The following is an 18069-nucleotide window of genomic DNA, read 5'->3' on the forward strand; positions in this document are numbered from 1 at the left end:
TGGGTGAAGAGACTCCCTGTGTCAAACATCTAGGGTAAGCAAGGGTCCTCAAAAAAGAAAGGGAACAATTTATTTGAAACAGAACAATTAAGGTGGGCCCTGAGGCAGACAGCTATCTAGCCTCACTCCTGTAAAAGGTAGTGGTTTTCACCTAATGGAAAGGGCCAGGAAGGGAAGACCTTGGCTGAGCTGTCCAGGGATGGAAAGCATCCTACAGACTCTGAAAACAAATCTGACTTGAAAGCCATGTTGCCTGCAATACGCAGACAGCACTCCCTAGGTTGGTTTTCCTTTTGTTATCCTTTACTAACAACTCATTCAGATATTCCAGCTTTCGATAGAGAATCTCACAAAAACCGTATGTCCACGTGAGAATCCGCATGGTAAAAGAGCACAATCTCCTTGAGGCCAGGGCAGTGAGGGAAACTGTGATCACGAAAGGGTGAATGAATTCCACAGGTGGTGCCTAGCCACAAAGTCCACACAGCCCTTGATTTTCACTCCTTAAAAATTTTGTGTCGTATTTAATTAAGAGGAAAACTCACAAATTCATAGAAGATGAAGGACATAACGGAGGGACAATTACTAGTAAGATCATGGGTATAAAGGCATACAGTTTCTCTTATAAAACAAAACTCTGAACTTTCATGGTTTAACTCTCCAGAAAGACTCTCCAGGAAGGGAGGGGAAGTTCAGCAACCCTGTTCCCTTAGTTTCTCCTTCCCAGGTGGGTTCTTTAAACCCAAGAACTGTAACTGACCCCAAGAGTACAATGTTGTTTCTTTCACATTCTGTTACAAGTGTAGTACTCAGAAGTCCTCCTGCCTTTGCAGGGTACAGACAGACTAGAATATTCAAAAGCCTTTCCAGGGCTTCCCTGGTGGCGCAGTGGTTGAGAATCTGCCTGCCAATGCAGGGGACACGGGTTCAAGCCCTGGTCTGGGAAGATCCCACATGCCACGGAGCAACTAGGCCCGTGAGCCACAACTACTGAGCCTGCGCGTCTGGAGCCTGTGCTCCGCAACAAGAGAGGCCGCAATAGTGAGAGGCCCGCACACCACGATGAAGAGTGGCCCCCACTTGCCGCAACTAGAGAAAGCCCTCGCACAGAAACGAAGACCCAACACAGCCATAAATAAATAAATAAATAAAATTAAAAAAAAAAAAAAAAAAAGCCTTTCCAGGAGACTGGGGGAGAATGAAGCTAACAGAAACTGCAGAAGCAGGAAAACAGAAATATAAAATCTAGGCACATGGGCTTTGAAGCCAGATGATCCTGGATTTAAATCATGGCTCTGCCACTTATTGGTTATATAACCTTGAGCAGGTTACTCAACCTCCCTGAAGCACAGTTTCTTCATCTATAAAGTGACTAAATTTCTACCTACCTGTGTCAGTTCAGATCCAAGAAGTAGACACCAAGATCAGACTAGACTTGCAAGAAACTGGGGGAAATGCCTGTGGAAAAAAATGGGGAGAAAGCTAGAGAAGGCTGAGATCTGCCAGACAGTGACACACATCTAACCCGTGAGAAGGAGCAAGGCAAAGAAGGAAGGTAGCAGGGGCCTTAGAATGCCATGAAGCTTTCAGAGAGTATCTGAAAGCTGATGTAGAATCCTCAGGCCAAAATCATCTGTCAGAGGTGTCCTCTGTCTCACAGGAATGGGCCTGCTGTGTACCACCACTGTCTGGAAAAAGACCACAGGAACCGTGGCCTCGGAGCAAATGTGGTGGTGTATGTAGATCAGAGCAGGTGGGGCATCAACTACGCTGCCCCCAGTAGGAGATCTAAGAGGCACATTCCCATGGCCGCACACATCTCCTTCTCCACAGGGGCCTGGGGAGCAGCTCCTCCATGGTTCCATGGGGCCTGTCTTCCTAAGGAAGGGCCCGCTGAGTGGAAAAAACTACAGCCCTCATCACTGCTGCTGATCTCAGGCCTGCAACTGGTACTCATACTCTGCCTCCTCCTTTCTAAATTCCCCTCACTGTCATCTGTCACCTTGGCTGGTCTTGTTGATTCATCTGGTAGTTTGACCTGAGCCTTCATTCCTGAAGTAGGTAATCATGCTGTGGGTAACCACATCCTTCTCAGACTAGAGTTGCTGCGTGTGTCCATTCAAGAGGGCAAGGAAATACCAGGAAATGCCCAACTGCATCACAGAGATTCCACACATATTCCCTCCCTGTCCCCATTGGGTAAAAACACCCTTACCTTCTCCTGCTGATCAGGGTCAATTACTTCTGCCAATATGGTGGCTCTTCCCTCAGGCTGGTCCCTGGACACAGGAGTCCAAAATGCCCTGGTGGCAGCCATCGCTTATAGTTCAGTAGGATCCTTGCTGTGTCCCCTGGCAAGAGTACACCTTCTTTAGAGATCAGAACCTCCAACTCTACAAAGCTCAGAGATGCAGGGATAGGAAGTACAAAATCCCCCACTGGGTCATTGTGAGTAATGGTAAGTGGGGTTACTTCTGCTTGTACCCCTTGCTTCCCAGAGCCATGTATTCTTCCCATACACACACTGGCACTTTAGCTGTGCCTTTAAAAGGCTATTCAACATTTTCTGAGACCAGCTGCCCCTGGCTGGTATAGTATGTGATATGACCAGTGGACCTATGATCATGGGCCCACTCCACGCTTCCTTCACTATGAAGAGGCTCCCATGTTTGGATGCTAAGCTGTGTGAGAATCCCTGCCTATAGATCAGGCATTCCATAAGCCCCTAAACAGTGATGCTGGCTGAGCCATTACAGGTAGGAAATGCAAACCCATACTCCAAATAAGTCATATATTCCTGTGAGGATGAACCACTGGCCCAGCCATTGTGGGAGAGGCCCAAAGCAGTTGACTTGCCACCAAGTAGCTGGTTGGTCTCCTCAAGGAAAAGTGCCCTATCAAGGGCTCAGCATTGGTCTCTATTGCTGACAGGTTGAATATTCAGAGGCAGCAGGAGCCAGAATTCCAAGGGCCTGCAAAGTGATTGTCCCACTGGAGCTTAACATATGCCCATACCACATCATTTCCTACCACTGACACTTCCAACACCATAGGGTCCTCCAGATCCTATTGGCAGAGACTTTCCTTTTCTAGGTCTCACTCAAAGCTGGCAGCCTTCGGTCACTCTATGTGAGCCAGAGCAATGAACCTAGTTGTAGAAAATATTGCTTTCCAAACCCAAAGAGGACTACTGGTGCTGTGCTTCCATCATTGTGGTAGGGGATACAAGATGCAGTGATTTGTTTTTTACTTTGGAGAGCTATCCCAACATACTCCTGACCATTGGAATCCTAAAAACTTCACTGAAATGGCAGGTTCCTGAATCTTTGTAGGGTTTTTCTCCCATCCTCTAGAGCACATCAGCATGCCATCAATGAAATGGATCAGTGTGATGATCTGTGGAATGCCCAAGCAGTCCAGATCTCATCAAGCTATATTATGACTGGGTAGGAAAGCTGACATAGCCCTGAGGCCAAAATGTAAAGAATATTGTTGGCCATCCCTCATGAATACAAACTGTTATGACCCTATTTTCTGATTGGAACTGAAAAGAATGCTTTTGTCAGATCAATGGCCATATACCATGTACCTGAAGCCTTATTGATCTACTCTAGCAATTAGATCCTATCTGGCACAGGAGCTATGACGAAGGCTACTGCTTGTTTAAGCCAGCAATAGTCTTCAGTCGTGCTCCAGGGATGTGATATTGTTTCCGATTTACTATCGTGGCTGGGAGAGGAAGGAAGATGAAGCAACAATTTCAAAGCTTCCCACTTGGCCTTCCTCACTATACCTTTTACCCCACAGACTAAGAACCCAACATGAGGGCTACCCTAACATGCAACTATATCAATGCAATCAGGAACAGGAGAAATGACCACTGAGTGTATCCACAAACCCAGCAGGCCCACTTGGAGCCAGACGTGAGCAAGGACTTCATTTATTATGTGGTCCCTGTAGGCCTATTGGAGGTCCACTCTATTAGAACTATGCTGATGCTTTGGGTCTCCAGGTATCAATGTCAACTCAGACTGTGGGCCTAAAAATGTCTGGGTATCTTCCCTTTCCCAATATACAATCAACCAAGTAAACGTCCACAGGTCCCTTTGGGAAAAGAACTAGGGAAATCATCATAGTATATACCTGCCATGCTTTGCTACCTATTTTTCTCCTGGGGACATCATGCTCTATTACCTTCTCCACAACTCCATGCAGCTCAAGTCCCTTGGCTGTTCCCTCAGACCCTGAAGGTCATTACAATTATTATGGCCTCTATTACAATGAAGCTCTTCATCCCCATGGATATTCATGAACTCAGCTCTGCGACCACCTCGCCTACAATTAGCCCTGACCTGTAGAGAAGAGCCACCACTGTGATGCTAGTGCTACTCTCACCAGTGTGTTCCTGATGGCCTTGGTGAATGGTGTGTTTCCTGAGCTCTCTCATGGAATACAATCAATGGATATGTTTTGTATCCTCACATAATATAGTCATTCGTCCTTGGCCACTTTCCTCAGCCTTCTACTATCTGCCAAGATAGCTCAAGCGTTTCTACTTCACTCAACATTGAGCATCACTTTCTTTCTTTTTTTTTTTTTTACTATTTAGTTTTTTTTTCTTTTAATAAATTTATTTATTTTTGGCTGCGTTGGGTCTTCGTTGCTGCACGCGGGCTTTCTCTAGTTGTGGAGAGTGGGGGCTACTCTTCATTGCGGTGCGCGGGCTTCTCATTGCGGTCGCTTCTCTTGCTGCGGAGCACACGCTCTAGGCACACAGGCTCAGTAGTTGTGGCACACGGGCTTAGTTGTTCCGTGGCATGTGGGATCTTCCCGGACCAGGGCTCGAACCCATGTCCCCTGCATTGGCAGGCGGATTCTTAACCACTGCGCCACCAGGGAAGCCCTACTATTTAGTTTTAAGAGTTCTTTATAGCTCGGACCTTCAAGATGGCAGAGGAGTAAGATGTGGAGATCACCTTCCCCCCCACAAATACATCAGAAATACATCTACATGTGGAACAACTCCTACTGAACGCTGGCATTAGACCTCAGACTTCCCAAAAGGCGAGAAACTCCCTACGTACCTGGGTAGGGCAAAAGAAAAAAGAAAAAACAGAGACAAAAGAACAGGGACAGGACCTGCACCTCGGGGAGGGAGCTGTGAAGGAGGAAAAGTTTCCACACACTAGGAAGTCCCTTCACTGGCTGAGATGGGGGTGGCAGAGGGGAAGCTTCAGAGCCACGGAGGAGAGCGCAGCAACAGGGGTGCAGAGGGCAAAGCGGAGAGATTCCCACACAGAGAATTGGTGCCGACCAGCACTCACCAGCCTGAGAGGCTTCTCTGCTCACCCGCCGGGGCGGGCGGGTGCTGGGAGCTGAGGCTCGGGCTTCGGAGGTCGGATCCCAAGGAGGGGACTGGGGTTGGCTGCGTGAACATAGCCTGAAGGGGGCTAGTGCACCACAGCTAGCCGGGGGCGGGGGGAGTCCAGGAAAAAGTCTGGAACTGCTTAAGAGGCAAGAGACCGTTGTTTCGGGTGCACGAGGAGAGGGGATTCAGAGCACCACCTAAACGAGCTCCAGAGACGGACGCAAGCCGCGGCTATCAGCGCGGACCCCAGAGACGGGCATGAGATGCTAAGGCTGCTGCTGCAGCCACCAAGAAGCCTGTGTGCAAGCACAGGTCACTCTCCACACCTCCCCTCCCAGGAACCTGTGATCCAGGGACAACTTCCCCGGGAGAATACACGGCACGCCTCAGGCTGGTGCAACGTCACGCCAGCCTCTGCCGCCAGAGGCTCACCCTGCATTCCGTACCCCTCCCTCCCCTCAGCCTGAGTGAGCCAGAGCCCCCTCATCAGCTGCTACTTTAACCCCATCCTGTTTGAGCAAAGAACAGATGCCCTCAGGTGACCTACACGCAGAGGCGAGGCCAAATCCAAAGCTGAACCCCAGGAGGTGCGTGAACAAAGAAGAGAAAGGGAAATCTCTCCCAGCAGCCTCACAAGCAACGGATTAAATCTCCACAATCAACTGGATGAACCATGCATCTGTGGAATACCTGAATAGACAACGAATCATCCCAAATTGAGGCGGTGGACTTTGGGAGCAACTGTAGTCTTGGGGTTTGCTATAAACGACTGACTGGTTTCTGGTTTTAATTTTTATCTTAGTTTAGTATTTAGCATTTATTTTCATTGGTAAATTTGTTTACTGATTTGGTTGCTCTCTTCCTTTTTTTTTTTTATATAGAGATTTTTTTTTCCCTTTTTCTCTTTTTGTGAGTGTGTACATGTATGCTTCTTCGTGTGAGTTTGTCTGTATAGTTGTTACCATTTGTCCTAGGGTTCTGTCTGTCCTTTTTGTTTGTTTGTTTTAGTATAGTTTTTAGCACTTGTTATCATTGGTAGATTTGTTTTTTGGTTTGGTTGCGCTCTTCTTTCTTTCTTTTTTTTTTAATTACTTTTTAATTTGTTTATTTTTAATAATTATTTTTATTTTTTATTTTAATAACTTTCTTTTTATTTCCTTGCTCCCTCCCTCCCTCCCTCGCTCCCTCACTTCCTCCCTCCCTCCCTCCCTTCCTTCCTCCCTTTTCTTCTAAGCCGTGTGGCTAACAGGGTCTTGGTGCTCCCCAGGTGTCAGGCCTGTGCCTCTGAGGTGGGAGAGCCGAGTTCAGGACATTGGTCCACCAGAGACCTCCTAGCTCCACGTAATATCAAATGGCGAAAGCTCTCCCAGAGATGTCTATCTAAACACTAAGACCCAGCTCCACTCAACAACCAGAAATCAACAGTGCTGGACACCCTATGCCAAACAACTAGCAAGACAGGAACACGACCCAACCCATTAGCAGAGAGGCTGCCTAAAATGATAATAAGGTCACAGACACCCAAAAACACACCACCAGACGTGGTCCGGCCCACCACAAAGACAAGAGCCAGCCTCATCCACCAGAACACAGGCACTAGTCCCCTCCACCAGGAAGCCTCCACAACCCATTGAACCAACCTTAGCCACTGGGGGCAGACAGCAAAAACAACAGGAACTACGAACCTGCAGCGTGCGAAAAGGAGACCCCAAACACAGTAAGTTAAGCAAAATGAGAAGACAGAGAAACACACAGCAGTTGAAAGAGCAAGGTAAAAACCCACCAAACCAAACAAATGAAGAGGAAATAGGCAGTCTACCTGAAAAAGAATTCAGAGTAATGATAGTAAAGATGATCTAAAATCTTGGAAATAGAATGGAGAAAATACAAGAAACGTTTAACAAGGAGCTAGAAGAACTAAAGAGCAAACAAACAATGATGACCAACACAATAAATGAAATAAAAAATTCTCTAGAAGGAATCAATAGCAGAATAACTGAGGCAGAAGAACAGATAAGTGACCTGGAAGATAAAATAGTGGAAATAACTACAGCAGAGCAGAATAAAGAAAAAAGAATGAAGAGAATTGAGGACAGTCTTAGAGAACTCTGGGACAACATTAAATGCACAAATATTCGAATTATAGGGGTACCAGAAGAAGAAGAGAAAAAGAAAGGGACTGAGAAAATATTTGAAGAGATTATAGTTGAAAACTTCCCCAATATGGGAAAGAAAATAGTCAATCGAGTCCAGGAAGCACAGAGAGTCCCATACAGGATACATCCAAGGAGAAACATGCCAAGACACATATTAATCAAACTATCAAAAATTACATACAAAGAAAAAATATTAAAAGCAGCAAGGGAAAAACAACAAATAACATACAAGGGAATCCCCATAAGGTTAACAGCTGGTCTTTCAGCAGAAACTCTAGAAGCCAGAAGGGAGTGGCAAGACATATTTAAAGTGATGAAAGGGAAAAACCTATAACCAAGATTACACTACCCAGCAAGGATCTCATTCAGATTCGATGGAGAAATTAAAACCTTTACAGACAAGCAAAGACTAAGAGAATTCAGCACCACCAAACCAGCTTTACAACAAATGCTAGAGGAACTTCTCTAGGCAGGAAACACAAGAGAAGGAAAAGACCTACAATAACAAACCAAAAACAATTAAGAAAATGGTAATAGGAACACACATATCGATAACTACCTTAAATGTAAATGGATTAAAAGCTCCAACCAAAAGACACAGACTGGCTGAATGGATACAAAAACAAGACCCATATATATGCTGTCTACAAGAGACCCACTTCAGACATAGGGACACATACAGACTGAAAGTGAGGGGATGGAAAAGATATTCCATGCAAATGGAAATCAAAAGAAAGCTGGAGTAGCAATTCTCATCTCAGACAAAATAGACTTTAAAATTAAGACTATTACAAGAGACAAATAAGGACACTACATAATGATCAAGGGATCAATCCAAGAAGAAGATATAAAAATTGTAAATATTTATGCATCCAACATAGGAGCAACTCAATACATAAGGCAAATGCTAACAGCTATAAAAGGGGAAATCGACAGTAACACTATAATAGTAGGGGACTTTAACACCCCACTTTCACCAATGGACAGATCATCCGAAATGAAAATAAATAAGGAAACACAAGCTTTAAATGATACATTAAACAAGATGGACTTAATTGATCTTTATAGGACATTCCATCCAAAAACACCAGATTACACTTTCTTCTCAAGTGCACAAGGAACATTCTCCAGGACAGATCACATCTTGGGTCACAAATCAAGCCTCAGTAAATTTAAGAAAATTGAAATCATATCAAGCATCTTTTCTGACCACAACACTATGAGATTAGAAATGAATTACAGGGAAAAAAACGTAAAAAACACAAACACATGGAGACTAAACAATACGTTACTAAATAACCAAGAGATCACTGAAGAAATCAAAGAGGAAATCAAAAACTACCTAGAGACAAATGACAATGAAAACACGATGATCCAAAACCTATGGGATGCAGCAAAAGCAGTTCTAAGAGGGAAGTTTATAGCTATACAAGCCTACCTCAAGAAACAAGAAAAATCTCAAGTAAACAATCTAACCTTACACCTAAAGAAAATAGAGAAAGAAGAACAAGAAAAACCCAAAGTTAGCAGAAGGAAAGAAATCATAAAGATCAGAGGAGAAATAAATGAAATAGAAACAAAGATAACAATAGCAAAGATCAACAAAACTAAAAGCTGGTTCTTTGAGAAGATAAACAAAATTGATAAGCCATTAGCCAGACTCATCAAGAAAAAGAGGGAGAGGACTCGAATCAATAAAATCAGAAATGAAAAAGGAGAAGTTACAACAGACACCGCAGAAATACAAAGCATCCTAAGAAACTACTACAAGCAACTTTATGCCAATAAAATGGACAACCTGGAAGAAATGGACAAATTCTTAGAAAGGTATAACCTTCCAAGACTGAACCAGGAAGAAATAGAAAATATGAACAGACCAATCACAAGCAATGAAATTGAAACTGTGATTAGAAATCTTCCAACAAACAAAAGTCCAGGACCAGATGGCTTCACAGGTGAATTCTGTGAAACAGTTAGAGAAGAGCTAACACCCATCCTTCTCAAACTCTTCCAAAAAACTGCAGGGGAAGGAACAGTCCAAAACTCATTCTATGAGGCCACCATCACCCTGATACCAAAAGCAGACAAAGATATTACAAAAAAAGAAAATTACAGACCAATATCACTGATGAATATAGATGCAAAAATCCTCAACAAAATACTAGCAAACAGAATCCAACAACACATTAAAAGGATCATACACCATGATCAAGTGGGATTTATCCCAGGGATGCAAGGATTCTTCAATATACGCAAATCAAGCAATGTGATACACCATATTAACAAATTGAAGAATAAAAACCATATGATCATCTCAATAGATGCAGAAAAAGCTTTTGACAAAATTCAACACCCATTTATGATGAAAACTCTCCAGAAAGTCGGCACAGAGGGAACCTACCTCAACATAATAAAGGCCATATATGACAAACCCACAGCAAACATCATTCTCAATGGTGAAAAACTGAAAGCATTTCCTCTAAGATCAGGAACGAGACAAGGATGTCCACTCTCACTACTATTATTCAACATAGTTCTGGAAGTCCTAGCCACGGCAATCAGAGAAGAAAAAGAAATAAAAGGAATACAAATTGGAAAAGAAGAAGTAAAACTGTCACTTTTTGCAGATTACATGATACTATACATAGAGAATCCTAAAACTGCCACCAGAAAACTGCTAGAGCTAATTAATGAATTTGGTAAAGTTGCAGGATACAAAATTAATGCACAGAAATCTCTTGCATTCCTATACACTAATGATGAAAATTCTGAAAGAGAAATTATGGAAACACTCCCATTTACCATTGCAACAAAAAGAATAAAATACCTAGGAATAAATCTACCTAGGGAGACAGAAGACCTGTATGCAGAAAACTATAAGACACTGATGAAAGAAATTAAAGATGATACCAACAGATGGAGAGATATACCATGTTCTTGGATTGGAAGAATCAACATTGTGAAAATGACTCTACTACCCAAAGCAATCTACAGATTCAATGCAATCCCTACCAAATTACCAATGGCATTTTTTACGGAGCTAGAACAAATCATCTTAAAATGTGTATGGAGACACAAAAGACCCCGAATAGCCAAAGCAGTCTTGAGGGAAAAAAACGGAGCTGGAGGAATCAGACTCCCTGACTTCAGACTATACTACAAAGCTACAGTAATCAAGACAATATGGTACTGGCACAAAAACAGAAACATAGATCAATGGAACAGGATAGAAAGCCCAGAGATAAACCCACGCACCTTTGGTCAACTAATCTATGACAAAGGAGGCAAAGATATACAATGGAGAAAAGACAGTCTCTTCAATAAGTGGTGCTGGGAAAACTGGACAGCTACATGTAAAAGAACGAAATTAGAATACTCCCTAACACCATACACAAAAATAAACTCAAAATGGATTAGAGAAATAAATGTAAGACTGGACACTATAAAACTCTTAGAGGAAAACATAGGAAGAACACTCTTTGACATAAATCACAGCAAGATCTTTTTTGATCCACCTCCTAGAGTAATGGAAATAAAAACAAAAATAAACAAATGGGAACTAATGAAACTTCAAAGCTTTTGCACAGCTAAGGAAACCATAAACAAGACGAAAAGACAACCCTCAGTATGGGAGAAAATATTTGCAAACGAATCAATGGACAAAGGATTAATCTCCAAAATATATAAACAGCTCATGCAGTTCAATATTAAAGAAACAAACACCCCAATCCAAAAATGGGCAGAAGACCTAAATAGACATTTCTCCAAAGAAGACATACAGACAGCCACGAAGCACATGAAAAGATGCTCAACATCACTAATTATTAGAGAAATGCAAATCAAAACTACAATGAGGTATCACCTCACACCAGTTAGAATGGGCATCATCAGAAAATCTACAAACAACAAATGCTGGAGAGGGTGTGGAGAAAAGGGAACCCTCTTGCACTGTTGGTGGGAATGTAAATTGATACAGCCACTATGGAGAACAATATGGAGGTTCCTTAAAAAACTAAAAACAGAATTACCATATGACCCAGCAATCCCACTACTGGGCATATACCCAGAGAAAACCGTAATTCAAAAAGACACATGCACCCCAATGTTCATTGCAGCACTATTTACAATAGCCAGGTCATGGAATCAACCTAAATGCCCATCGACAGATGAATGGATAAATAAGTTGTGGTACATATATACAATGGAATATTACTCAGCCATAAAAAAGAAAGAAATTGAGTCATTTGTTGAGACGTGGATGGATCTAGAGACTGTCATACAGAGTGAAGTAAGTCAGAAAGAGAAAAACAAATATCGTATATTAACGCATGTATGTGGAACCTAGAAAAATGGTACAGATGAGCCGATTTGCAGGGCAGAAGTTGAGACACAGATGTAGAGAACAGACATATGGACACCAAGGGGGGAAAACTGCAGTGGGGTGGGGATGGTGGTGTGCTGAATTGGGCGACTGGGATTGACATGAATACACTGATGTGTATAAAACTGATGACTAATAAGAACCTGCAGTATAAAAAAACAAACAAAACAACTAATACTAAACTTTCATTGGGTTATTTGTATGGAAATATGTTAATATAAATGTTTCAGACATTACATGAAATTTCTAAAAATCTTATATGTTCTGGTATAATGTTATAAGTCATAATCCTAGTTATTACTTTAAAATGTATATCTCAGAAAGAACTAATTTTCTTGTCAACTGCATTATTATGAACTTTCATCAAATCTTTAACCATGGTCATTTTTAAGTCTTTTGTCATTTACAGACAGTTCTGGGTGTACTCTGATGCTTTTGCAAATATGTTCCTATAAAAGGGTTTCATCTTCAAGAAATTCATGGAAAAGACTCTGACAAGTACAGGTTTCTGGTAACTGACTGTACTGCTGAACTGAATGAATAAGCATTTTCAGAACTCTAATGAAAAACTGATGAACTCATAAAAGTGCTAACAAAAGATCAAGATGAAAAAAAAATTAATTACATGGGACTGAGTGAACTGATGAGGATGAGTATAATATTTGTGACTTTCTGTTTGAATTTAGAAAAAAAAATCCCACAAGGACTCAGAGGCAAAGAATATACAAATCAATTTTCACTGCAAATTAAAGGAGCTGTTACAGTGGAGGATTACCAGACTGAATGTCAATATTTTGACATAGTATGAGTGTGTTTCGTGTTTGGTGATTGCAATCATTGTTGCTTTTGTTGTGGTCATCCATGTACAATGCTTGGTGTCAGTCTATTTATCTCTTGTAAAAATAAAATACAGCGTGTGTGTGTGAAAAAAAAAAAAAAAAGAGTCATGTACCACAATGTTCATTGCAGCTCTATTTACAGTAGCCAGGACATGGAAGCGACCTAAGTGTCCATCGACAGATTAATGTATAAAGAAGATGTGGCACATATATACAATGGAATATTACTCAGCCATAGAAAGAAACGAAACTGAGTTATTTGTAGTGAGGTGGATGGACCTAGAGACTGTCATACAGAGTGAAGTAAGTCAGAAAGAGAAAAACAAATACCGTATGCTAACACATATATATGGAATCTAAAAAAAAAAAAAACAATGGTTCTGATGAACCTAGTGGCAGGACAGGAATAGACACAGACGTAGGGAATGGACTTGAGGACACAGGGAGGCGGAAGGGTAAGCTGGGACGAAGTGAGAGAGTGGCATGGACATATATACACTACGAAATGTAAAACAGATAGCTAGTGGGAATAGTGGGAAGCAGCTGCATAGCACAGGGAGATCAGCTCTGTGCTTTGCGAACATCTAGAGGAGTGGGATAAGGAGGGTGGGAGGAAGACGCAAGAAGGAGGGGATATGGGGATATACGTATGCATATAGCTGATTCACTTTGTTATACAGCAGAAACAAACACGACATGGTAAAGTAATTATACTCCAATAAACATTAAAAAAAAAAAAGGGACTTGTATCAGAATATATAAAGAAGGGGCTTCCCTGGTGGTGCAGTGGTTAAGAATCCGCCTGCCAATGCAGGGGACACGGGTTCGAGCCCTGGTCCGGGAAGATCCCACATGCCGCGGAGCAACTAAGCCCGTGCGCCACAACTACTGAGCCTGCACTTTAGAGACTACAAGCCACAACTACTGAGCCCACATGCTGCAACTACTGAAGCCCACGCACCTAGAGCCCGTGCTCCACAACAAGAGAAGGCACCCCAATGAGAAGCCTGCACACCACAACGAAGAGTAGCCCCCGCTTTCCGCAGCTAGAGAAAGCCCGTGTGCAGCAACAAAGACCAAACACAGCCAAAAATAAAAATAAATAAAATAAATTAATTTTTAAAAAAAGAATATACAAAGAACTCTCAAAACTCAATGATAAGAAGACAAACAAGCCAATTTTTTTAAAAAACAGGCAAAAGATTTGAACAGACACTTCACCAAAAATGTTAAATGAATGGCAAACAAGCACAGGAAAAGAGAAGTTCAACATCATTAGTCACTACAAAAATCCAACAAAACTCAGTAAGATACCAATATATACTTATTAAAATGTCTAAAAACAAAAACCTGATAATACCAAGTACTGGAGAGGATGTGGAGCACCTAGAACACCCATGCATTGCTGATGGGAATGCAAAATGACACACCCATTTTGGAAAACACTTTCCTTATAAAGTCAAACATACACTTACCATACCACCCAGCCATCATACTCATAGGTGTTTACCAAAGTGAAATGAAAACTTATCACAGAGAAACCTATATGTAAATGTTTCTAGTGACTTCATTCATAATCACCAAAAACTAGAAACAGACCTAATGTCCCTCAACTGGATGGCCAAAGCATAAGGAAAAGGGACGGAAGGAAGAGAAGAAGATCCAAGATGCGGGAAGAGCAGGGACTGAGACAGATCTGGGGTCTAAGCAGCAGCAGTGGGAAGTTCTCTTCAGAACACATTCTCACTAACTCAGGTCTAGCAATTCCCAAGCTCTTTGCTGCTTGGTTCTGAGTTTCAGATTCCTGGGAGAGACTATGATTGCACCGGTTTAAGTTGGATGTCTACCTCTGGATAAAATTGGCAGTAAGCGGTGGGCAAGTTACCTAAGTCTGAGAAAGTCGCTGGGATTTGTCCCTGTGCACTGGAGCCACTCACAGCGAAGGGGAACTGTGTGCTAGGTAGGTGCCCCAAGAAATGTGTATTATAAGCAAAAAGGATGCACCAATCCTCTTCCACTAGAGGTCACCAACAGGATATGGAAAGGACAAAAAGAGTTCAGTGGCATTCTCATTACTTTTTCCCCCACAGTCTCTTTAATATCCCAACAGGTTTTTGTCTACAGCCTAGGAGAAATTACCCTCATTCTCATGTTTATATTTTAAAGTTTTGTTTAAACTACTGACAAAAGATCATATGCATTCTCACTCGGTCCTTCATCTAAAAGATAATATCTCTAAATGCTTAGGTTATGACATATATACACTATTGATACTATGTAAAAAATAGATAACTAATGAGAACCTACTGTATACAAGGAACTCTGCTCAATGCTCTGTGGTGACCAAAATGGGAAGAAAATCCAAAAAAGAGGGGATATATGTATACGTATAGCTTCTTCACCGTACTTTGCTGTACAGTAGAAACTAACACAACAGTGAAATAAAGCAACTATACTCCAGTAAAAATTAATCAATTTAAAAAATAAAAATACATAAATAAATGCTTAGGTATGTTAAGTAGTAGCTTTAACATGCTACTACCTTGCTCAAAAACTTGTAGGGGCTCCGTATTACCTACCACATTAAAGCATCTGAGAATTTAGAGTTTATCAAATAGCCCCTCCCTGACTTTTCCAACTCCTCATTTATTAAACATCTGTTGAACATACAGTGATCTCTACTTTCTAGACACTAACATGAATATGATGACCTTATTTGTCAATCTTATTGACAAGAATTTATGGGCATAATGGAATCAAATATCTGAACTGAGACCATCCCAGAATATTTGTGGCATGTTTGCCATAACTAAAAGATATCACACACACCAAAAAAAAAAAAGTTGAAAACACAGTCTCTATCTTGCAAGAGTAGTTCTGTGTGGTATAGGGTACTGCCCAGCAACCTTTGACCCTGTTCAGAATCCAGGCTGCCCCCAGGCCTACCTTGTTCACGCCCACCTTGCTTTTCTTTTGCTATTCCTTTGACCTTGAAAATCTTATCTTGTGCATCATCACTCTATTCTGTGCCCCCCACTCGAGGAAATAAGGTAAACCATCTTCAAAATGTTTGTGCTTACTAACCTCTCCATACTCTGAACAATTCTTGTAACATAACAAAAAGCTGTCTTTTCTGAGTATGAGAAGAACTTTGCATGTAATTTTTCAAAAATTAAGGAATTGGATAAATTTTTATACTATTTGTAATACTTTAGTATCAAGAATAAGTTAAACGATAATTACGTGTTTTCCTTAACCCAAGCACCTCCCTTCATGAGGTAATCTGTCTCTCTACTCCTTGGAACTTCCATTACATTTCATTCCTCTATTGAGCACAACTCGTTTTCTGTTTTGCATTATGGTTCTCTGTCAATACCTGTTTCTTCTGTGAGATTACGGCTCCTTGAGGGCAAGAACTGTGTCTTACTGTAATGTGCACCCCTTCTAGTTCTCAGCACAACACACTTTTTTCTTAAATGAAGGAAGGAATTAACCAACAGAGATTTCTATGGTGATATTATTACAGTCTCATCTTCCATATAAGCCTGTCAAACAGCCTAGAAATAAAACACTGAAAACAGTTCAGAGAACCCTATCTGTGAAATTGTTGGTACAATGTAATTCTAAAGTAGGTTTGGGGCCCCCAGACTACACAGAAAGCTGTCTTCTCTTCTGTGTTACTTTCCCAAGCAAAAAAAAAAAAGATAGTGGTTCCTGAGAAATAAGTGCTAATTTTAGCATTCCATATATTAATGATTAGCAAGCAGCCAGTTCTTTCTCAGTAGCAGTACAGTAAAATGGTTAGGAACTTGGGGTCTGATGTCAGACTACCAGGATTTCAATCTTACCTCCACCACATATTAGCTATGGGACCTTAGGCAAGTTGTTTAATATCTTTGTGCCTCATTTTCATCACCAGTAAAAGGCAGAAACTTAACAGTACAGTCTCTCTAAGGGATGGTGTGAAAAATTAATGATTTAATATATTGAATATTTAAAGTGTTTAGAATAGTATACCTGACACTTTGTTTAAAAGTGATTGTAGGGCTTCCCTGGTGGCGCAGTGGTTGAGAATCCGCCTACCTAATGCAGGGGACACAGGTTCGAGCCCTGGTCTGGGAAGATCCCACATGCCGCGGAGCAACTGGGCCCGTGAGCCGCAACTACTGAGCCTGCACGTCTGGAGCCTGTGCTCCGCAACAAGAGAGGCCGCAACAGTGAGAGGCCCGCGCACCGCGATGAAGAGTGGCCCCCGCTTGCCACAACTAGAGAAAGCCCTCGTGCAGAAACGAAGACCCAACACAGCCAAAAATAAATAAGTAAAATTAAAAAAAAAAAAAAATTTTTTTAAAAAGTGATTGTAATATGTAGCACTACATTTACCTTATATTCCCTATTGGTAAGTTGCATGATGTTAAGAACAAAATGAGTTGGTTTTTTTTTTTCTTTTTATCTCCTACAGCACTTAGCAGAGTGAAACAAATACTAGACGTTCAAAAAATGACGACGTGAATTGTATTTGAGACACAGAGATCGAATGCACGAGAAAATGAATGTAGGTTAAAATGTAAACACAATTAATTTAAATAAAAAGAGTTCTTGGCATATCATTTGCATACCTTCAGTTATTGCTTTATAATTAGTTCCTAGGTGCTTTATTACTTGATCTTTTTCTTGCCCTCTCAGAGCATGCAGTTTGGTGTAATACAGGTTATATCTCTCAGAACTGCTGGCCTCCTGACAAGCTGGCTATTCAGTCTGAGTGATGAGGTTACTGCAGCAAAAACTGGGTTAAAGTACATTACTTTTCTGCTGGAGATGAAAGGCCAATAATCCCAGAAAACAGCGCACAGAAAGAGTTGGGCCAGCCAAGCACTTTGTGAAGGCTCATTTAGACCCTCCGCCGTGGGGTACTATGAAGGTGAGTGCCCTGATGCCAGGGTCGCGGGCCTGGAGGCCTGAGTGGGCAGCTGGCCTCGGTAGGAGAGACAGAGCCCGGCCGAGGCCGCTGGATGAATCATTCTCACCTCTCTAGGCAGGTGCGGGCGGCAGGACGCTTCCGCTTCGCCACGGCGCGGGCGGGACCGGGAGCGGCGGCATTCCCCGCGGAGCCCTCTCCCGGGCCGCCTCCTCCGGGCGGGCACTGACCTTGCCGTAGGCGTCCGGGCTGCCGCAGTCCCAGCGCTGCAGAGCCCGGAGCTGGTGGGGGGCGCCCACTGGCACCCGGACCCACAGCTCGTCGGGGCGGGCCGCAGAGCCCGTGTGGAGCCGCCGCCCCCTCGCCGTCCCTCGGCCCTTCATTCCCGCGCGCGGTAGCCGACTGAG

At 42.3% G+C, this 18069-nt stretch overlaps 2 protein-coding genes across 5 annotated transcripts in view; one reads left to right on the forward strand and one right to left on the reverse strand.

The window, feature by feature from the left end:
- The window catches only part of SPATA31F3 (SPATA31 subfamily F member 3), a 194204-nt gene that overhangs the window by 118107 nt on the left and 58028 nt on the right, over positions 1–18069 (reverse strand). For both annotated transcript variants that reach the window (XR_014247288.1, XR_014247289.1), the window contains exons 2-3: positions 2216–2351; positions 1389–1458 (exon numbers count right to left, since the gene is read on the reverse strand). The gene's annotated coding sequence lies outside the window, so the exon portion shown is untranslated. The remainder of the gene's footprint in view (positions 1–1388; positions 1459–2215; positions 2352–18069) is intronic.
- PHF24 (PHD finger protein 24) overlaps positions 9609–18069 on the forward strand; it is a 37819-nt gene continuing 29358 nt past the window's right edge. For all 3 annotated transcript variants that reach the window (XM_082401476.1, XM_082401477.1, XM_082401474.1), the window contains exon 1: positions 9609–17665. The gene's annotated coding sequence lies outside the window, so the exon portion shown is untranslated. The remainder of the gene's footprint in view (positions 17666–18069) is intronic.

This window comes from Balaenoptera borealis (assembly GCF_965194805.1).
Source record: "Balaenoptera borealis genome assembly, chromosome: 8".
Classification (NCBI taxonomy): Eukaryota; Metazoa; Chordata; class Mammalia; order Artiodactyla; family Balaenopteridae; genus Balaenoptera; species Balaenoptera borealis.